Here is a 23,614-nt window from a genome sequence, read left to right as displayed (position 1 = left end):
CAACAACTACACATCTGGACCTCGATTTGTGCACAGGGGTATTATCATGCTGAAACAGGAAAGGGCCTTCCCCAAACTGTTGCCACAAAGTTGGAAGCACAGAATCGTCTAGAATGTCATTGTATGCTGTAGCGTTAAGGCGCCTAGCCCGAACCATGAAAACATCCCCAGACTATTATTCCACCTCTACCAAATTTTACAGTTGGCACTATGCCTTCGGGCAGGTAGCATTCTCCTAGCATCCACCAAACCCAGATTTGTCTGTCGGACTTCCAGATGGTGAAGCGGGATTCATCACTCCAGAGAAAGTGTTTCCACTGCTCCAGAATCCAATGGCGGCGAGCTTTACACCACTCCAGTCGACACTTGGCATTGCGTATGGTAGTCCCGTTCTGTGATCTTGTGTGGCCTACCACTTCGCAGCTGAGCCGTTGTTGCTCCTAGATGTTTCCACTTCACAATAACAGCACTTAACAGCTGACCGGGGCAGCTCTAGCAGGGCAGAGATTTGACGAACTGACTTGTTGGAAAGGTGGCATCCTATGACGGTGCCCCGTTGAAAGTCACTGAGCTCTTCAGTAAGGCCATTCTACTGCCAATGTTTGTCTATGGAGATTTCATGGCTGTGTGCTCGATAATATGCACCTGTCAGCAACGGGTGTGGATGAAATAGCCAAATCCACTAATTTTGAAGGGGTGTCCACATACTTTTGTATACAATGCATTTGGAAAATATTTAGACCCCTTGACTTTTTTCCACATTTTGCTACGTTACAGCTTTATTCTAAAATGGATTACATTTAAAAAATGTCATCAATCTACACACAATACCCCATAATGACAAAGCCATTTTATTTCACATTTAGAAAAAATAAGAAATTTACACAAGTATTCAGACCCTTTGCTACTCGAAATTGAGCTCAGGTGCATCCTGTTTCCATTGATCATATTTTAGATGTTTCTACAACTTGGAGTCCACCTGTGGTAAATTCATTTAATTGGACATGATTTGGAAAGGCACACACCTGTCTATATAAAGGTCCCACAGTTGRTAGTGCATGTCAGAGAAAAAAAACACAAAAAAATCGGGTCAAAGGACTTGTCCMTAGAGCTCWGAGAGAGGATTGTGTTGAGGCACAGATCTGGGAAAGGTAGCAAAACATTTGCCACATTGAAAATCCCCAAGAACACTGTGGCCACCATCATTCTTAAATGGAAGAAGTTTGGAACCACCAAGTATCTTCCTAGAACTGGCCGCCCGGCCAAACTGAGCAATCAGGTGAGAGGGGACTTGGTCAGGGAGGTGACCAAGAACCTGATGGTCACTCTGACAAAACTCCAGAGTGCTTCTGTTGAGATGGGAGTACCTTCCAAAAGGACAACCATCTCTGCAGCACTCCACCAATCAGGCCTTTATGGTAGAGTGGCCAGACGGAAGCTACTCCTCAGTAAAAGGCACATGACAGCCCACTTGGAGTTTCCCAAAAGGCACCTAAAAACTCTCAGACCATGAGAAACAAGATCCTCCAGTTCAGCATAGCCAGGGCCCCGTGACACAGGTACAGAGACACACCCGRGGGACGGCCACTGTCATATAGCCCCGTACAGCTTTGTCTCAGCGACACGGGGGCGCACTCACCAACCTGTTCTGAACCTTGCAGGAGACCTGCCACCTAGAGAAGCAGATGGACAGACAAAAACATACAAAAAGTTCAAGAAATCAACATCATGGCCATTACTATCAATGAACAACGAAAATGAATCCAATCAAAATGAGTCATTCAGTGTACTTGTGAGTGTATGGGGTGTAGTCACTCACCCCTGCGGCCACTATCTCCACTCCCCATGACACACCTGGCCAACCATGCTCTGGACCGACTGCACACAATCTATAGAGAAAAAGAGAGTGGGGGGGAGCCTACTCATTACTTAAAAGCTGAGTGCTCACACTTTATGAGCTAATGTTGAGTAACCTGGAGTGTATTCATTCAGACCAAGACCATAGCAAACCGTGGCTAACAGTTGCAAAAGTTCTGCAACGGAGACCGTTTACTCCAAACGGGAATCATTTTACAYTGAAAACGAGAGTTTCTATTGGACAAATTCAGGTAGGTCCCTGCCCGTTTCTGTCGGTTTCCTAGTGACCACACCCCTGGTGTAACATACACGGTCCTCACCATCTGTGAGGATGTGTGTGTAGCAGTCCAGTAGGCCACTAAGGGTCAGCTGCAAGGTGCAGTAAAGATGGGTAAGCCTTGTAGGGTGGCGCTGATGGACTCCTGGGACCTCTGCACTACCAGCATGGAGGCCTTGGCCGCAGCTAAACACGAGCTAGGCCTGTACCACATGGCGACCTGCTAGCTAGACCACTAAGACAGCAGGGGGCGACATACACACACACAAGTCAGTCAGAGGCCACGCACCACATGTTTTTCCTATCCTGATACTTGGGACCGGTGCCACTTTTGTTTTAGCCCAAACACAGCTAATTTAACCACCCAACTAATTAAGTCCTGGAATAGTTGAATCATGTGTGTTACTACCGAGCTGGAACAAAGGCATGCCGTCCTGTGGGTCCAGAGTACCAAGACTTAGGAGCACAGGATGTCTTACCTGTTGGAGATATTCACTTAAGGCCTTCRGGAGGAACTGTAACACTGGAGAGAAGAACAGAGGGAGAGGCATATTAACTAAAGACATCAATGAACTCCGGGAAAAATGTTTCTGTGTTTGAGCTCATCATCCTGAGCAGGTTTGATAATAACCTGAAGGAAAACAAAGCACCCACCTTCTGTTAGCAGACTGTATACACCTTTCACCTGAAAGGCAATAGAACATTCGATATATAATGAACTGTGGATGAAGTGTATCTTTTAAAAATTATACCAAACACAAGAGACAGCCTAAGTGAGGAGATTCCATACGTACCGAGTGGGAAGCCGCCTAGGCAAGATGTGATGGGAGTCAATCAGATATGGGTATGCGGTGTGGTCTGAGCCGAGAGTGGACAGACAGTCAGACAGGCACCCGGACAGCCAACCAACAGTCTGCTCCTGCAGCCTGTCTGGTACAGAGCTCAGGGCACTGCAGATTGCAGAGAGAACATGTAGATTAAAGAGAGTAGCAATTCTATAACATGTTTGCTAATCTACTGGAAAGACAGAGCTGTGGTCACAATCCCTGGTCCTGGATGTGCAGGCTTTGGTTCCACTTCCAACCCAGCCGTAACACCTGTTCAACTCGTCAAGGTGTTGATCAGCAGTTGAGTAGTTGAAATCAGGTGTGGTTGTGCTGGGCTGGAACAAAAACCGCACAACCTTATTCCAGCCTTAACTGACCCCGAAGAGACGTGTAATGTACCCGTGCCCACTGGGGTTCGCGCCTGCAGAAGCTACATGAGCCAGCAGTCAACAGTCCTGGGAGAACCCAGACACCCCTCACACTGCTCACCTGAGACCACTCCTGGAGAGACACAACACAATAGACCAGCCAGAGAACAAGATGTACCCACTGCCAACATAAGGCTTACAATATCTCTACGACGGAACACAAAAACAACATCTACTGTCATCCAATTACCTCCTCACACACATTTTCATTTATGTCAACCTCACCACGTTGCTGATTTGGGCGTTAACCAGATTTTCATTCCATCATTCCAGTACCATACCGGCGTATACGGTATTTCCAAAATGTTAAAACAGACAAAACAAATTTAGGCAGCAGGATCTTGATTCAAGATTCATGTGTCTCTGCTGTAACCAAAACCTTGATCAGGTGAGTCCCATAGGGTGGCGCAGAATGCCCAGCTTGTTGGATTAGGGTTGGCAGGGAGGCCGTCATTGTAAATAAGAAGTGTTCTTTAACTGACTTGCCTATTAAATAAAGGAAAATAAATTAAAAATCTAAAAAACCGACGACTTTGGCCAATGTGCTCGCCCTACGGACTCCTGATCACGCCGATTGCTTACCAGCCCGTGATCTAACCAGGGTCTGTAGTGACGCCTCTACACGATGCCCAGTGCCTTAGACCGCTGCGCACTCCACTAGTAAACTTATAGTTAGTTAGAACAGTGCGGCTAGCACGCAAACCTGCCAGTCAGCTCAACCCCACCCCCCCCCCCTAAATGTTGCAAAACTATCCACAAGAGTAGTTAATTAACCGACTTTACCTACCGCTGCTCTGTACCGAATACACAGACCAAATGGCAAAATCTTCCCACTGATGAGAGGAAACGGCTTCTTATTACATAGTGCATCACATGCAATGAGTCAAGAGATTGAAAATACAAGTGACAGAACCTACCGGCGCCGCAAAAAGTTGGTAAACAACACTTTCCGTGTATACCCGATATCCACCTCCTACTCCAAAAGGACCAACAGCATCGCAACCGGTAGAGTACACTCAAATCATTTATTCAACATTCTGGCTTGCTCTTTTACAGACTTCTTTCAGACTGATATCCATGGAGTAACCATAACAGTCTGATGTTTAGGCAAAATAATCAGGCGCTAACACCAATTCCATCTGCTTACCTCTCAAGACCACAGCCTCCACTTTTACAGTTTTCTTGTTTGTCACCATGATTTGAACCTGTGACACAACAACCAGGGTTTCGTCGTGAGATATCAAGCTACAGAAGTTATACTTGGCACATTGAGTAGTTGAGTCAGGTGTGGTGTGTTGCTGGAACAAAAGCCTGCACACCCTGGCTTAGCTCTCCTGGAACAGGATTTGTGACTAGGGTGTTGTGTGACCATATTACAGGCCACACCGGCGGTCTCGAGTCACAAAGACAATCAAATCCACGTGACCGTATCAGGTAATTAGGCTTCTCCAAGCTCTGATGCTGCTGATGGTCATTAGTAGCCTACCAAACTTGCTAACTGCCTGGTACTCAGCACTTTATTGTCCCTCTAATGACTGACTATGCAAATGTAAACTAAAATCTAATGAAACACTTAATGAAAACCCATGAGCACATGTTGTGCAACATTTATACAGGCTATGCAATTGCGTGAGAAATCAGTGTGATGCCGCTTAAGAGGAAGATCCCATCAGCTTTCTATAGGCTAGGCCTACTATATTTATTTCTCATCTTTCCTAATATTAAGCACATTGCTTCTCTTTACAACAGGAGTATAGCCTACCTGACTGGCATGAAAATGAACCACTTGAAAAACGTCCTCCATTCGCTATTTATGTCACACCCTGATCTGTTTCACATGTCTTTGTGCTCGTCTCCACCCCCCTCCAGGTGTCGCCCATCTTCCCCATTATCCCCAGTGTATTTATACCCGTGTTCTCGGTTTGTCTGTTGCAAGTTTGTTTTGTTTTGTCAAGCCTAACAGCGGTTTTCCCTTGCTTCTGTCTTGCTCTAGTTCATGTTCTCCAGTTTTTGACCATTCTGCCTGCCCTGACCCTGCCTGCCGTTCTGTACCTTTCGGACTCTGCTCTGGAATACTGACCTCTGCCTGCCCTTGACCTGTCGTTTGCCTGCCCCCGTTTTTGAGCTTTGACAATCTAAGTGCATAGATGACATGTATTTTTTCCCCCTCTTTCGAGACAGGTGCATGATAATGGTCCATCCTAAATCAAAACAAATTTCACTCATTATTTAGTATATGTAAAGACAAGATTAAATCAAGAATAGACTGATGGGTGACAATATTACCTAATGGAAGAGTCGCGCTTATAGCCTACTGCCATGTGCGCATTGCTGCGCTTATAATGTGAAGAAATAGCCTAATTGATTATCAACATTTTACACTAAACTTTCTGATCAGTTTTTTTGATGTATTAATTTGGGATCGGGGGATGCCGGGGGATGGGGATGCCGCTGGGAAATTTGAGGCATTATCAAGTGCTTGTCAAATTGTGAATGAGAGACTGATGAAGTGTGTACAGCCTGAAGAAAAAAAAATAAGCAGAGCTCATGCATTTCAAGCAATTTTTTCAAAATCATCATTAGAGTACCATCATGCAATCTTCCAATGTATTAACAATCAAAACATACAGTGCATTTGGAAAGTATTCAGACCCCTTGACTTTACACATTTTCTGACTTTACACATTTTCTTACATTACAACCTAATTTTAAAATGTATTAAATAGTTTTTMCCCCTATCATCAATCTTCACACAATACCACATAATGACAAAGCAAAAACAGGATTTCAAAAGTTAAAGCTACTTTTAAAAACTATTTTTTTGTATTTAAAATGTATAAGTATTCAGACCCTTAGTACCTTGTTGAAGCACCTTTGGCAGCGATTACAGCATCGAGTCTTCTTGGGTATGACGCTACAAGCTTGGCACACCTGTATTTGGGGAGTTTCTCACATTATTCTCTGCAGATCCTCTCAAGATCTGTCAGGTTGGATGGGGAGCGCTGCTGCACAGCTATTGTCTATTGTCAGGTCTCTCCAGAGATGTTTGGTCGGGTTCAAGGCCGGGCTCTGGCTGGGCCACTCAAGGACATTTGTCCCAAGCCACTCCTTTGTCTTGGCTGTGTGCTTAGCGGTCATTGACCTGTTGGAAGGTGAACCCCAGTATGAGGTCCTGAGCGCTCTGGAGCAGGTTTTCATCAAGGATCTCTCTATACTTTGCTCCGTTCATCTTTGCCTCGATCCTGACAAGTCTCCCAAGTCCCTGCCGCTGAAAAACATGCTTCACCGTAGAGATGGTGCCAGGTTTCCTCCAGACGTGACACTTGGCATTCAAGCCAAAGAGTTCAATCTTGGTTTCATCAGACCAGAGAATCTTGTTTCTCATGGTCTGAGAGTTTTTAGGTGCCTTGTGGCAAACTCCAAGCGGGCTGTCATGCGCCTTTTACTGCGGAGTGGCTTCTGTTTGGCCACTCTAACACAAAGGCCTGATTGTTGGAGTGCTGCAGAGATGGTTGTCCTTCTGGTAGATCCTCCCATCTCCACAGAGGAACTCTGGAGCTCTGTCAGAGTGACCATCGGGTTCTTGGTCATCTCCCTGACCAAGGCCCTTCTCCCCTGATTGTTCAGTCTGGCCGAGCAGCCAGCTCTAGGAAGAGTCTTCCAAACTTCTTCCACTTAAGAATGATGGAGGCCATTGTGTTCTTGGGGACCTTCAATGCGGCAGAATTATTTTTGTACTTTTCCCCAGATCTGTGCCTCAACACAATCCTGTCTCTGTGCTTTAAGGACAATTCCTTTGACCTCATAGCTGTGGGACCTTATATAGACAGGTGTGTGCCTTTCCAAATCATGTCCAATCAAATGAATTTACCACAGGTGGAGTCCAATCAAGTTGTAGAAGCATCTCAAGGATGATCAATTAAAACATGATGCACCTGAGCTTAATTTTCGAGTCTCATAGCAAAGGGTCTGAATACTTATGTAAATAAGGTATTTCTGTTTTTTATTTCTAATACATTTGCAAAAATGTCTAAACCTCTTTTTGCTTCATCATTATGGGGTATTGTGTGTAGATTGATGAGGGATGAGTCTCATAGCAAAGGGTCTGAATACTTATGTAAATAAGGTATTTCTGTTTTTTATTTTTAATACATTTGCAAAAATGTCTAAACCTGTTTTTGCTTCATCATTATGGGGTATTGTGTGTAGATTGATGAGGGAAAAATGTATTTAATCAATTTTAGAATAAGGCTGTAACGTAACAATGTGGGGGYAAAATCAAGTTGTCTGAATACTTTCCGAATCTCTGTATTTTGGGAAATGGGCTTATCAGGCTCATCAGAAAGTATAACCACGCGAGAATCAGGTGAAGGCCAAGGATAGTTTGGCATTGTTTTAAGAGCCTTTGAGATAATAGGATTTCGAATTCTCACCCCTGTGTTCCACAGAGAAAGGGACAGGGGGCATGGTGAAGGCAGAGGAGGCCCTAGGACAGGAGGACTGGAAGGAGAAGTGTTTCGTCCTGGAAGCCCTGCTCATGAAGTTCCGGGTACAGAAAATCAAAATCAGAGAGCTAACGGCAGACAAGGTTGGTCTTAAGTAACAAGTTGTACCAAATTATAACAAATTGAACGTGTACGTTGTCGAATGATGTCAAGTAGCCTTTACATCCCAGGCTCTCCTATAGGATGCAAACTAAAGTAAACACATCAGCGGTAARGCATCACCTAAATAACACGACTGTAGCAAGTATTAACTCATGAATTATGGACTCATGAACTAGAGTGTAAAACATGTTTTGATTCAACTCATGTATTATATTGAATGTAGGCTACCTGTTCTGTGTGTGTTCATGTGTGTAAAACTGCCTCGGCTGAGAGGTTAGGCTACCGGCAGTGGTGGAGGYTAAACGCAAGTAAACACCATTTACTCACCTTTTTCAGAAAGGCATTTCAAGTATCGACCATTCCGTTTCAGACCAATTTCAGGTGTCCCAAACTTTTCAGGCTACAAAAAAAGGTACATTTGTCAGCAAGACGCATCAATTCATCTAGGCCTAATCAATCGCAATCGCTGAATGTCATTAGGCACACTGTTTGACGTTTCGTAACAGATTTCCATTCATCGAATGGCGCGCGTATACACTCAGTTTGGATGCTGGTATTTTTTGGGAGTGGACAAATCTGCACAGGTAGAATACTTTGTTTGAAGTGATTTGTTTGACAATCGGATGAAAATATCAAAACTGGTTGTGTTTARGCCACATTAAAAGGTCATTCATTTTTACAGTTTAAATTGTCTTTATTATTTGCACCATACATTTTCTTTTTTCGTGCACCTCAATAGAGACCCCCCCCCCCCACTGAATGTCATGGTGTAATTCCTCACTCTGCTCAGCAGAATCCTCCCTCTCACTAGTAGTCAAGTGTCTGCTGTGTGGAAGTATAATCTGATGGAACCACTGCATGGAAATCAGTTGTTACCACTAGAGATGTAGTGTAGGCCTGCTGGTTACAGAGGAGGGCTTTAGGAGCTGGCTAGAGGGTTGTATGTGTGTGGGGTGCATGCTGGCTGGCTGACCACAACAAGGCAGGCCTAGAATTCCAGACAAACTGGAGTTTGGATCCAGTGGAGAGGTTGCAGGGTGGAGTGATGGAGAGATGTTAGGGGCAGCTAAGTTGAGCATGTTTTTGTGCTTCAATTGTGTAAACCTTCTGTGTTTATGTTGACATTGTTTTTTTTATTGTTTTTRATTTAACCTTTATTTAACTAGGCAAGTCAGTTAAGAATAAATTCTTATTTACAATGACGGCCTAGGAACAGTGAGTTGACTGCCTTGTTCAGGGGCAGAATGACAGATTTTTACCTTGTCAGCTCGGGAATTCGATCTAGCGACCTTTCGGTTACTGGCCCAAAGCTCTAACCACTAGGCTACCTGCCGCCCCAGGTAGACGTTGGATGGCGAAGACATAGCCTACAGTAGGAGACAGGAGGAGTGGTTGTCTGACTGGAACTGGGACTTGCTAATGGGCCATAACACAGATTACCAAACTACTCCAGTAACTATCATTAACAAAGTCCCATCAGAGCTTTTCAGGAAACGATGGACAGTYATTCAGCCTTGAAGACCGAGATGGCAGTGTGTGCATGAGTGTAATTTCTCCCTTTCTCCAGCTGTACTCTCTATGATTACAGTTATATTCTCTGCCTGATGCTATATGTGTGAATTGACAGAAAGCTGTGGTTTGTCATTTGTGGATGACCTTGGGCTGTAGAGAATAATTTCTAAGAAGATGTGGCTAAGTGTGTGCCTGCGTCTCTGCGTGCATGTGCGTGCATTTGTGTTCATGTGTCTGTGTGTGTGCGTGGTGACCTATTTGCAGGTTTCATGTGTGTTTTGGATCAGAACACACCCTTTGGTCCAGCTGGCACACCACTGGCCACAGTTAGGGTAGTGTGTGTGTACAGTCTGCCTCTACTCTCTGCTGTGAATAGGCCCAAGGCCTTCCCTCCCTCAGCCAGAGTTGGAAGACAGAGTGGACTAGACCAGTTCAGACAGGATTTGCTGTGTACCACTGGCTTCACTGCCCTTATAAAATATATCACTAGGCAGGTTTACTGAAATGCCCATATAACAACTTCCTTGATCAGACAGGATTTGCTGTGTACCACTGGCTTCACTGCCCTTATACAATATATCACTAGGCAGCCTTGTCCTCATCAACACTCACACCTGTGTTAACGAGAGAATCACTGCCATGATGTCAGCTGCAGAAGGTGGTGTCCAGTCCAAGCCAGGGGAGGCCCAGCGTCTCAGCAGCCTGACGTTTGGCTGTTTACAGGTACAAGGGAAATCCCCCCAGTTCCTAACAGGCCCGAGCCCACCCAGAGGACCCTCAGCACCCAGCCTGAGGGAGAGGCCAAAGGGGGAAAAAACACCAGTCAGTCCCTACCTCCTCACTCCACATATCTACTGGATSACCACCACCGATCATTTCCATGACTATCAATGTATACTGAACAAAAATATAAACGGAACATGTAAAGTGTTGGTCCCATGTTTCATGAGCAGAAATAAAAGATCCCACACATTATCCATACGCACAAAAACCTTATTTCTCTCAAATTTTGTGCTCAAATTTGTTTACATCCCTGTTACTGAGCATTTCTCCTTTGCTAAGATAATCCATCCACCGGACAGGTGTGMCTTGTCAAGAAGCTGATTAAACAGCATGAACATTACACAGGTGTATCTTGTGCTGGGGACAATAAATGGCCACTCTAAAATCTGCAGTTTTGTCACACAACACAATGCCACAGATGTGTCAATTTTGAGGGAGCGGGTAATTGGCATGCTGACTGCAGGAATGTCCACCAGAGCTGTTGCCAGAGAATTGAATGTTAATTTATCTACCATATGCCGCCTCCAACATAATTTTAGAGAATTTGTCAGTACGTCCAACTGGGCTCACAACTGCAGACCACATGTAACCACGCCAGATCAGGACCTGCACATCCGGCTTCATCACCTGCAGGATCATCTGAGACCAGCCACTTGGACAGCTGATGAAACTGAGGAGTATTTCTGTCTGTAATAAAGCCCTTTTGAGGGGAAGAACTCATTCTGATTGGCTGGGCCTGGCTCCCCAGTGGGTGGGCCTATGCCCCCCAAGGCCCACCCAATGCTGAGCCTCTGCCCAGTCATGTGAAATCAATAGATTAGGGCCTAATGAATGTATTTCAATTGACTGATTTCCTTCTATGAACTGTAACTCAGTAAAATGATTGAAATTATTGCATGTTGTTATATTTTTGTTCAGTATAGTACTATGTTTTTTACTCCTGGTCCCGGGGACCCACAGAGTGTGCAGGTTCTAGATCCTCTCCAGCACTAACACACCATAATAAACTTATCAACTAAGCATAATACCTTTGATTAGTTGAATCAGGAGTGTTAGTACTGGGCTGGAACAAAAGCCCTGTAGGTTCCTGCACACCCTCTAGGTCCCCAGGACCACAATGGAAGAACTCGATTTAGTACAGAGTAGTTATTTAGTAGTGCGTTATTGTTACATAGTATATTACATTATATAGACATGAAGAGTGAGACGGGGGAGGTGTGTGTGAAGGGGGTGTATGTACGCTGCAGTGCAGTCGTCCCGGCAGCGACACCTACCTCACTGCGTCCAATGACAGCAGCTCTCTGTTCGACGGTGACATGGAGCGCACCAAGCGCCCCCCACTTCCACCTGCCGGGGTCCGTGGAGGGGGGGCTGGTGGAGAAGGAGGGGATCAGAGAGAGGAAGCTAGAGGACTGATCCTCAGACAGACTCGACAAAACGCTTCCAGTCTCAAAGACTAGACTCCTCGCCCTCTTCCAGTGACCCCTCCGTCAACCCCAGCCCCATCCTCACCCCAGCCCTCACTCCCAAGTACCCTACCCATAACCTTCCAGAAGGACAACCAGCAGCACTCCACCAATCAGGCCTTTATGGTAGAGTGGCCAGATGGAAGGCACTCCTCAGTAAAAGGCACATGACAGTCCGCTTGGAGTTTGCCAAAAGGCACCTAAAGACTCTCAGACCATGAGAAACAAGATCCTCTGGTCTGATCAAACCAAGATTGAACTCTTTGGCCTGAATGCCAAGCATCCCGCCTGGAGGAAACCTGGCACCATCTCTACGGTGAAGCATGGTGGTGGCAGCATCATGCTGTGAGGATGTCTTTCAGCGGCATTGGATTGGGAGACTAGTCAGGATCGAGGGAAAGATGAAGGGAGCAAACTACAGAGAGATCCTTGATGAAAACCTGCTCCAGAGCGCTCAATACCTTAGACTGGGGCAAATGGTTCATGTTCCAACAGGACAACGACCCTAAGCACACAGCCAAAACAACGCAAGAGTGGCTCGGGACAAGTCTCTGAATATCCTTGTCACGCCCTGATCTGTTCCACCTGTCCTTGTGATTGTCTCCACCCCCTCCAGGTGTCGCTTATTTTCCCTGGTGTATTTATCCCTGTGTTTCCTGTCTCTCTGTGCCAGTTCGTCTTGTATGTTCAAGTCAACCAGCGTGTTTTTCCCATGCTTTTCTATTCTCTTTTACTAGTCAACCCGGTTTTGACCTTTGCCTGTTTTTCTGGACTTCATTCCCGCCTGCCTGACCATTCTGCCTGCCCTGACCTCGAGCTTGCCTGCCATTAGGTACCTTTTGGAACTGTGAACTGGTTTTGACTTTTTGCCAGTCCACAAACATTCTCTTCCCTTTTGGAGTGTTAATAAACATCTTGGACTCTAACCATCTGCCTCCCGTCTGCATCTGGGTCTCGCCTTGTGCCCTTATAGTCCTTGAGTGGCCCAGCCAGAGCCCGGACTTGAACCCGATCGAACGTCTCTGGAGAGACCTTAAAATAGCTGTGCAGTGACGCTCCCCATCCAACCTGACAGAGCTTGAGAGGATCTGCTGAGAAGAATGGGATAAACTCCTCAAATACAGGTGTGCCAAGCTTGTAGCATCATACAAAAAAGACTCAAGGCTGTAATCGCAGCCAAAGGTGGTTCAACAAAGTACTGAGTAAAGGGTCTGAATACTTATGTAAATGTATATTTCCGGGGTTTTTATTTAATACATTTGCAAAACATTTATAGAAACCTGTTTTTGTTTTGTCATTATGGGGTATTGTGTGTAGATTGATGAGGGGAAGAAACAATTTAATCAGGCAGTATGGTAAGGCAGGCGGGTTCAGAGTCAAGGCAGGCAAGGGTCAAACCTGGGAGGACTAGCAAAAGGGCGATAAGAAAAATCAGGCGCACGGAAAAACACGCTGGGTGACTTGACAAGACAAACTGACAGACAAACAGAGAACACTGGAATAAATACCCAGGGACTAATGGGGAAAACGGGTGACACCTGAAGGTGGTTGGAGACAATCACAAAGACCGGTTGAAACAGATCAGGGTGTGACACACAACAATAGACAAACATAGTGTGCTTCAACTAATAACACACAAATTATTGTCTTTTTCTTGTCTATATTAAATACGTCATTTAAACATTCACAGTGTAGGTTGGGYAAAGTATGTGAACCCCTAGGCTAATGACTTCTCCAAAAGCTAATTGGAGTCAGGAGTCAGCTAACCTGGAGTCCAATCAATGAGACAGGTTGGAGATGTTGGTTAGAGCTGCCTAGCCCTATAAAAAACACTCACAAAATTGGGGTTTGCTATTCACAAGAAGCATTGCCTGATGTGAACCATGCTCGAACAAAAGAGATCTCAGAAGGTCTAAGATTAAGAATAGTTGACTTTCATAAAGCTGGAAAAGGTGACAAAAGTATCTCTAAAAGCCTTGATTGTCATCAGTCACGGTAAGACAAATTGTCTATAAATGGAGAAAGTTCAGCACTGTTGCTACTCTCCTAGGAGTGGCCGTCCTGCAAAGATGACTGCAAGAGCACAGCGCAGAATACTCAATGAGGTAAGAAAAACCTAGAGTGTCAGCTAAGGACTTACAGAAATCTCTGGAATATGCTAACATCTCTGTTGACGAGACTACGATACTTAAAAACTAAACAAGAATCGTGTTCATGGGAGGACACCATGGAAGAAGCCACTGCTGTCCAAAGAATTGCTGCACGTCTGAAGTTTATAAAAAGTACAGCTGGATGTTCCACAGCGGCTACTGGCAAAATATTCTGTGGACAGATGAAACTACAGTTGAGTTGTTTGGAAGGAACACACAACACTATGTGTGGAGGAAAAAAAAGGCACAGCACTCCAACATCAAAACCTCATCCCAACTGTAAAATATGGTGGAGCATCATGGTTTGGGGCTGCCTCAGGGCCTGGACAGCTTGCTATCATTCCCCGGAAAAAGGAATTCCCATGTAATCAAGACATTTTGCTGGAGAATGTTAGGCTATCTGTCCGCCAATTGAGCTCAACAGAAGTTAGGTGATGCAACAGGACAATGACCCAAAAACAGAAGTAAATCAACAACAGAATGGCTTCAACAGAAGAAAATACGCCTTCTGGAGTGCCCAGTTAGAGGCTTGACCTCAACTCGATTGAGATGCTGTGGCATGACCTCAAGAGAGCAGTTCACACCAGACATCCCAAATATTGCTGAACTGAAACAGTTTTGTAAAGAGGAATGGTCAAAATTCTCCTGACCATTGTGCAGGTCTGATCCGCAACTACAGAAACGTTTGTTGAGGTTATATTGCTGCCAAAGGAAGGTCAACCAGTTATTAAATCCAAGGGTTCACATACTTTTTCCACCCTGCTGTCACGACTTCCGCCGAGAGTTGGCTCCCCTGCCTGTTCGGGCGGTGCTCGGCGGTCGTCATCACCGTCCTACTAGCCGCCACCGATCCCTTTTTCGTTTGTCTGTTTGTTTTGTCTTATTATTTCACCTGTGTTTCTGTTTGGTTTAATGAGCTTCCCTATTTTTAGTAGGTGGACCGCCCTTGTTTTGTGTGGGATTGTCTTTATGTTACGTGTGTGCGTTTTTAGTAGAGGTGGATTTATTTCTTAAACTTGGCACCCTGTGTTTTTGGGTTGTCACGTTGTTGTCCGCGCCCTGTATTGTTGGCTTATCATTTTGTGTGCCGAAGTAAAGAGCACTTTTCCCCAGTGGACTCTCTGCGTCTGATTCTTCACCCACCTAGTCCCGCATGACATGATGTGCTGTTAATGTACAGTTGAGTCGGAAGTTTACATACGCTTAGCCAAATACATTTAAACTCAGTTTTCATCATTCCTGACATTTAATCCAAGTAAAAATTCCCTGTTTAGGTCAGTTAGGATCACCACTTTATTTTAAGAATGTGAAATGTCAGAATAATAGTAGAGAGAATGATTTATTTCAGCTTTTGTTTCTTTCATCAAATTCCCAGTGGTCAGAAGTACACTCAATTAGTATTTGCAGCATTGCCTTTAAATTGTTTGGGTCAAACGTTTTGGGTAGCCTTCCACAAGCTTCCCACAATAAGTTGGGTGAATTTTGGCCCATTCCTCCTGACAGAGCTGGTGTAACTGAGTCAGGTTTGTAGCCTCCTTGCTCGCACATGCTTTTCAGTTCTGTCTACAAATTTTCCATGGGATTGAGGTCAGGGCTTTGTGATGGCCACTCCAATACCTTGACTTTGTTGTCCTTAAGCCATTTTGCCACAACTTTGGAAGTATGCTAGGGGTCATTGTCTATTTGGAAGACCCATTTGTGACCAAGCTTTAACTTCCTGACTGATGTCTTGAGATGTTGCTTCAATATATGCACATAATTTTCGTACCTCATGATGCCCTCTATTTTGTGAAGTGCACCAGTCCCTCCTGCAGCAAAGCACCACCACAACATGATGCTGCCACCCCGTGCTTCACGGTTGGGATGGTGTTCTTCAGCTTGCAAACTTCCCCCTTTTTCCTCCAAAATGGTCATTATGGCCAAACAGTTCTATTTTTGTTTCATCAGACCAGAGGACATTTCTCCAAAAAGTGCAATCTTTGTCCCCATGTGCAGTTGCAAACCGTAGTCTGGCTTTTTTATGGCGGTTTTGGAGCAGTGGCTTCTTTCTTGCTGAGCGGCCTTTCAAGTTATGTCGATGTAGGACTCGTTTTACTGTGGATATAGATACTTTTATACCTGTTTCCTCCAGCATCTTCACAAGGTCCTTTGCTGTTGTTCTGGGATTGATTTACACTTTTCGCATCAAAGTACGTTCATCTCTATTGTTGGTACAGATGAACGTGGTACCTTCAGGCGTTTGGAAATTACTCCCAAGGATGAACCAGACTTGTGGTCTTGGCTGTTTTCTTTTGATTTTCCCATGATGTCAAGCAAAGAGGCACTGAGTTTGAAGGTAGGCCTTGAAATACATCCACAGGTACACCTCCAATTAACTCAAATGATGTCAATTAGCCTATCAGAAGCTTCTAAAGCCATGACATCATTTGAACTTTTCCAAGCTGTTTAAAGGCACAGTCAACTTAGTGTATGTAAACTTCTGACCCACTGGAATTGTGATACAGTGAATTACAAGTGAAACAATGTCTGTAAACAATTGTTGGAAAAATTACTTTGCCATGCATAAAGTAGATATCCTAACCGACTTGCAAAAACTACAGTTTGTTAACAGGAAATTTGAAGAGTAGTTGAAAAACAAAGTTTTAATGACTCAACCTAAGTGCATGTAAACTTCCGACTTCAACTGTACATGTAACCAGGTCAAAAATCCCGACCTACGGTTCGCAATGCTCCCATTTAGGGAAATAGAGCTTGCGAGAAGAGCCCTGTAGCTTCAGGCTATTRGGTGTGGGAGAGTGGGAAATGTGCGGACCTGGTGTCCAGGTGGGCTGCACGTGAAACAGTATGTGTGTGGAAAACATTTCATCACACAAGACATTCAACTTGTTAAGTATAGTCCGTTTGTAACTTTGTAACTCACTACTTGTAGCTGTATAGTCTGTTTGTTTGTGTTGTTGGTCATGTCTAGCTTAAAGGGATACTTCAAGATTTTGGCAAACACCTTACAAAAAAGACAGCAGAATAACTGCAGTGTACTGCAGTTCAACTGCAGGTATACTGCACTCTAACTGCAGTACACTGCGAATTTACTGCAGTAAAAAAACMGTGTTATTTTGGACTCTATTTTGGACTCTATTTGCAGCATACTGCAGTTATACTGTAATCTGACTGCAAAATGTTTTTGTAAGGGAGAATCAGATAAACTCGTGGATACAATTTTTATGTCTCTGCGTACATTTTGAAGGAAGTTGCTAACTAGATCTAGCGCAATTGCTAACTAGCATTAGCACAATATTGCTAGTTAGCATTGGCTATCCACGAGTTCATCAGACTCTGGGGAAGTAGATAAGGGGCCTCACTGCCAATATCCTGAAGTATCAGGTCGGTAGCTAGCCAGCACTCACTCACGTGGTTGCTAGCACCGTCATTAAAAGGGGCATGAGGGAAGCCCTACAATATTATGTTTTTCTAAGTAGTGAGAACGCTCGGTAGTAGGCAATGTTGAAACGTCATCTTTAGACATGTTGTACTTTTCTTAAATGTAGTTTTGTAATTGACTAAAATAAGCAGACAAAAAGAAAATTGCGTTTGAAAAATGTCACGTTTTTGCTGTGAGCCAATGACATAACCAAGGTGACCACAGGTTGTTTTCCCCACAGGCCCCGTACAAAAAAGAAACTGCAGTAAAAGTGCAGTAACTGCAGTATTATTTCGGACGCAGTAATTGCTGTACACTGCAGTTATACTGCACTCTGACTGTTATCTGCAGTTACAATGCAATTTTTTTTTAAGAAAGTGTAGTTACTCTTTAATTCAAGTGTGCAGGCACCTAGCACTATTGTTTGGTTAGCAGTGTTTCTGTAGCACTAGCGATGGAGTTTGCAAAACAACTGGATAGATGCAAATAGATYCAAATAATCATGATATAATTTTGCCAGGTAGGCATAGGATACTTTGTAACTAGTTAACATTTAATTAATAAGGTTTTTGGTAAAGCCTTTCCATCTACCAGAAGACGGTTAGGCCTATCATTAGCATCGCTCAATTTTTCCTATTCCTTTATTGTTTTAAACCTGGATGTTACTTCATATTATGAGGCATGTCTTTCTTTGCTTCAAAGTAGCCTATAGCCAAAARCCCACCATAGAAACGTGGAGGCAATTATTTTATAAAGACTTCCTCATATGCATTCTCCCTTTCTCCTGTTCTTCATTCAACTTTCCTTCATTGTCTAGCAACCAAAGGCATTATCCTAGTCATATTAGCAACCCATGATAGTTGTTACATCTTTAGATCTCCCCTCTCAAAATTTCGAATGGATATTTCTATTACTGTCCATGAAACCGCTTGTGCGGTGTGCATTTTAGAACAGATGTTTTACCGCAAATTGTATTTTGGAACATTCGCACTGTGTGAAGAAATAATAGTTTATCAACAAGCTAAACATTCTGATCTTTTTAAATTGATTTATTTCACCTTTATTTAACCAGGTAGGCTAGTTGAGAACAAGTTCTCATTTACAACTGCGACCTGGCCACGATAAAGCACAGCAGTTCGACATATACAACAACACAGAGTTACACATGGAATAAACAAACATACAGTCAATAATACAGTATAAAAAAAGAAACGTCTATATACAAAAAGTGCAAATGAGGTAAGATAAGGGAGGTAAAGGCAATAAATAGGCCATGGTGGCGAAGTAATTACAATATAGCAATTAAACACTGGAATGGTAGATGTGCAGAAGATGAATGTGCAAGTAGAGATACTGGGGTGCAAAGGGGCAAGATAAATAAATACAGTATGGGGATGAGGTAGTTGGATGGGCTGTTTACAGGTGGGCTATGTACAGGTGCAGTGATCTGTGAGCTGCTCTGACAGCTGGTGCTTAAAGCTAGTGAGGGAGATAAGAATCTCCAGCTTCAGTGATTTTTGCAGTTTGTTCCAGTCATTGGCAGCAGAGAACTGGAAGGAAAGGCGGCCAAAGTAGGAATGGGCTTTGGGGGTGACCAGTGAGATATACCTGCTGGAGCGCGTGCTACGAGTGGGTGCTGCTATGGTGACCAGTGAGCTGAGATAAGGTGGGGCTTTACCTAGCAGAGACTTGTAGATGACCTGGAGCCAGTGGGTTTGGCGACGAGTATGAAGCGATGGCCAGCCAACGGACAGGTCGCAGTGGTGGGAAATATATGGTGCTTTGGTGACAAAACGGATGGCACTGTGATAGACTGCATCTAATTTTTTGAGTAGAGTGTTGGATGCTATTTTATAAATGACATCGCCGAAGTTGAGGATCGGTAGGATGGTCAGTTTTACAAGGGTATGTTTGGCAGCATGAGTGAAGGATGCTTTGTTGCGAAATAGGAAGCCGATTCTAGATTACATTTTGGATTGGAGATGCTTAATGTGAGTCTGGAAGGAGAGTTTACAGTCTAGCCAGACACCCAGGTATTTGTAGTTGTCAACGTATTCTAAGTCAGAACCGTCCAGAGTAGTGATGCTGAACGGGCGGGCAGGTGCGGGCAGTTATCAGTTGAAGAGCACGTATTTAGTTTTACTTGCATTTAAGAGCAGTTGGAGGCCACGGAAGGAGAGTTGTAAGGCATTGAAGCTCGTCTGGAGGTTAGTTAACACAGTCTCCAAAGAAGGGCCAGAAGTATACAGAATGGTGTCGTCTGCGTAGAGGTGGATCAGAGAATCACCAGCAGCAAGAGCGACATCATTGATGTATACAGAGAAAAGAGTCGGCCCGAGGATTGAACCCTGTGGCACCCCCATAGAGACTGACAGAGGTCCGGACAACAGGCCATCCGATTTGACACACTGAACTCTATCAGAGAAGTAGTTTGTGAACCAGACGAGGCAATCATTTGAGAAACCAAGGCTGTTGAGTCTGCCAATAAGAATATAATATCTGTTCCAWCAGCCTTATTAATTGATACTGCATATACAGTGGCAAGAAAAAGTATGTGAACCCTTCGGAAATACCTGGATTTCTGCATAAATCTTCATATTGGTCACAACAATAGACAAACAGAGTCTGCTTAAARTAATAACAAACAATAAGTTTTCATGTCTTTATTGAACACACCATGTAAACATTCACAGTGCAGGTGTCACGTTCTTTGTTTTAGTATGGTCAGGGCGTGAGTTGGGTGGGTTATCTATGTTTGTGTTTCTATGTTGGGMTTTTCGTTTGGCCTGATATGGTTCTCAATCAGAGGCAGGTGTTAGTCGTTGTCTCTGATTGGGAACCATATTTAGGGAGCCTGTTTTCTGTTGTGTTTTGTGGGTGGTTGTCTTCCGTGTCTGTGTGTTCCACACGGAACTGTTTCGGTTTTTGTTCGTTCAATTTATTGTTTTGTATTTCAGTGTTCAGTTTGTTCTATTAAAGTTTCATCATGAACACTTACCACACTGCGCTTTGGTCCTCCTCTCTTTCTCCAGACGAAGATCGTTACACATCAGCTTTTCGGCACATTTTGTTGTTTCTGTATAACTAAACTAATGGGGCTCAATGGAAAATAATGTTTGTTTTGGCCAATTTGTGAGCATCGTTGAGGGGAATTCCTTCTTATGAAGTGAATATTGACTTGGAGTAGACAGTGACACAGTCTACACATATACCCTACACCTGATACTGTACACACCACTCTCCACCTCCGGTGTTTGTAGGAACCCATGGAGAAGTCAGGGTACCTCTTGAAGATGTTGAAGAAGACTTGGAAGAGACTTTGGTTCGTCCTCAAAGATTGAGAGCTGCTCTATCTTATTTTGAACACTCTTTTGTTGCTGAGAATGTTCCTGCAAAGTAGGAAATGCAAACTTGTAGTGCATTTGAATTTTAAAAAGGCTTTTAACGTGTGTAATTTCCATTTCAGACTTGATTTGCCCTAACAAAAAATGTAACCACTACAAAAATGTTCATTAATTACAATACCCATAATAATTCACAATTCCTGCAGGATTATTTTCCTATTTCCCACTGGCTCAAGATCTTACATCTGTACAGGCTACCCAGCTAGCACATAATGTTCTGAGAACCATATGTCTCTTAGAGCTTGGTGAGAGCGCGGTTGTCCTATGGATATTTTGCATACAACCTTCCAACAACTTTCTGGGAATGGTGAAGGATATTTGCCTGGCTTTGGAACATATTTTCTTAGTATTTCATTACTTTAACAGAACATTTCCTAAAAGTTCAAACACCTTTACATTTAAATACATTTTTGATAATGTTCTAGGAATGTTCTCCAACTGGTTTGACATTGGGAATGTTCAGAGAACGTTAAAAAACAACATTCTTCTGTGGGAATTTCAGTACTTCAGCATAATGTTTCCTACAAGCTTCCTCATCATGGTTTCTTTTTAAAGTTATGTTGTCAAATTGTTGCGAGAACGTTCTATTAAAAAAACTTTCTGCAAAAAACACAAAAAAAGTTCTAAAAAGTTAACCCCAAATAAGCTAGCAGTGTTATTAAAATTCTTATTGAAAATGTTAAGGAAGTTATTGAAAAACTCAAAATATTCTACAGAACATTAATAAACCTCCCAGGAAACTTTCTGGGAACCATAGTAAAATGTTCTCAGAAAAAATGTTAAGTTTTACAGGTCAGAAAATGTATGGCTCGTTCCCAGAACCAATGGGAAACCAAAAAAGTTCCCATCACTTTCAAAGGGATCATATCTGCTAGCTGGGTCTCATGACTGGTCCTGTGATTTGGTTCAATGAACTGTAACACTCTCACTGTTATGCCATTTACTGAACAAGCCCATGTGATTGTCTTCCCAGAGTGATATCATCTGGACACCACAGGGTCAGATTGAGTTTAACGCCACCAGTAGTATCGCCCACGGCGATGGGAAGCAAGTGCTCCAGGTACTTGTGTGTGTGTGTGTGTGCAGACACGTGCACAAATAGGGGTCTACCTGAGCACGAGCACCTGCCCCTTTGCCCTCCCACTCGTCAAGTGCCCTTTTGGGTGGTGGTATATTTAAAACATTGTTGTTCTGAACCCAGAACGTGTGGTGTGCCCACATTGGTAAAACATTCTACTACTTCCGCAGTCAGGAAGATAAGGTACACAACTCATTCACTTATACCCATATACATGTCTTCTCTACTCTCATATCTTCCCATTCACCATACTTGCTCACAGTGGTGTGGGAGGCTCGGGTGAAGGAGGTGGACAGGCGACATGAGTCGGACGAAGAGCTGAAATCATGCGGGAGGGGCTTACAAGCCACACCCCACACCATAGTTGTCAAAGTCAAAACTGTAATTAGGTCACTCAGGAACATTCACTGTCTTCTTGGTATCAACTCCAGTTTAAATTTGTGTTTTATGGTATTGTCCCTCAGTCTTTGCCGATGACAAGCATACCCATAACATGATGCAGCCACCACCATGCTTGAAAAATATGGAGAGTGGTACTCAGTGATTTGTTGTGTTGGATTTTCCCCAAACATAACGCTTTGTATTCAGGACAGAAAGTTAATTCCTTTGCCACATTTTTTGTAGTATTACTTTAGTGCCTTGTTGCAAACAAGATGCATGTTTTGTAGTATTTGTATTCTGTACAGGCTTCCTTCTTTTCACTATGTCGTTTTGGTTATTTGTGGAGTAACTACAATGTTGTTGATCCATCCACAGTTGTATCCTATTACAGCCATTAAACTCTGTAACTATTTTAAAATCACCATTGGCCTAATCTTGGTTACCCAGAAGTAAAATTTTTGCTAAAATTGTCACTTCCAATTTACACGTGAATCTGTCCATGAGAGATTACCATTGGCCTTATGGTGAAAACCCTGAGCGGTTTCCTTTCTCTCCGACAACTCAGTTTTGAAGGACACCTGTATCTTTGTAGTGACTGGGTGTTTTGATACACCATCCAAAACATAATTAATAACTTCACCATGCTCAAAGGGATATTCAGTGTCTATTTTATTTTTTTATCCAACAATCGGTGCCCTTCTTTGCAAGGCATTGGAAGATCTCCCTGGTCTTTGTGGTTGAATTTGTGCTTGAAATTCATTACTTGACTGATGGACCTTACAGATAATTGTATGTGTTGGGTACCGAGTTGAGATAGTATTTAAAAATATATACTATTGCATACAGAGTGTGTCCATGCAACTTTGTATGTGATTTGCACATTTTTACTCCTGAACTTATTTAGGCTTGCCATAACAAAGTGGGTGAATACTTCTATATAAAAAATGTATTAATTTGTAAACATTTATAGAATGTTATTGTCACTGACATTCCCCACTCTCCCTCTCTTCCAGACATGCCAGCTCTTCATCAATGTGATCAATGATGCTCCAGGAATTGACTACCACATGTCCCTAGCCCAGAGTGCTTTGCAGGTGTGCCTGATCAACCCAGAGCTACAGAATGAGTTCTTCTGTCAGCTCATCAAATAGACACGCAAGAGACAGCCCCAACAGCCCAGACCCTTGCTGGTACTCATGCACACTCTACACCACAGGGGGGCAGCATGAGTACATGTAAACTACAAACAGTCCACATCTGATAAATGCAATGGCTTGTGGCGGTCATGAATAGACTGTTGTTAATGCATTATACCTGCACTAAACTGGAACATGCGGAGTATGTATTTGAATTTGCACTAGTGAACTGCAATGGATTTAAACAGTTTGCCCTTATCTAGTGTGTATGTATACGGAGATGACCCTAT

At 43.5% G+C, this 23,614-nt stretch overlaps 1 pseudogene; it reads left to right on the top strand.

Annotated features, from left to right (window-relative positions):
- Positions 1–2,244: 2,244 nt before the first annotated feature.
- On the top strand, positions 2,245–23,339 carry LOC139029200 (pleckstrin homology domain-containing family H member 2-like; annotated as a pseudogene).
- The last annotated feature ends 275 nt before the right edge of the window (positions 23,340–23,614 follow it).

The sequence above is a fragment of the Salvelinus sp. IW2-2015 genome, linkage group LG18, assembly GCF_002910315.2.
Source record: "Salvelinus sp. IW2-2015 linkage group LG18, ASM291031v2, whole genome shotgun sequence".
In the NCBI taxonomy this organism is placed as follows: Eukaryota; Metazoa; Chordata; class Actinopteri; order Salmoniformes; family Salmonidae; genus Salvelinus; species Salvelinus sp. IW2-2015.
Note: the sequence above shows the minus strand (reverse complement) of the source record. Positions and strands in the feature narration are given on the sequence as shown.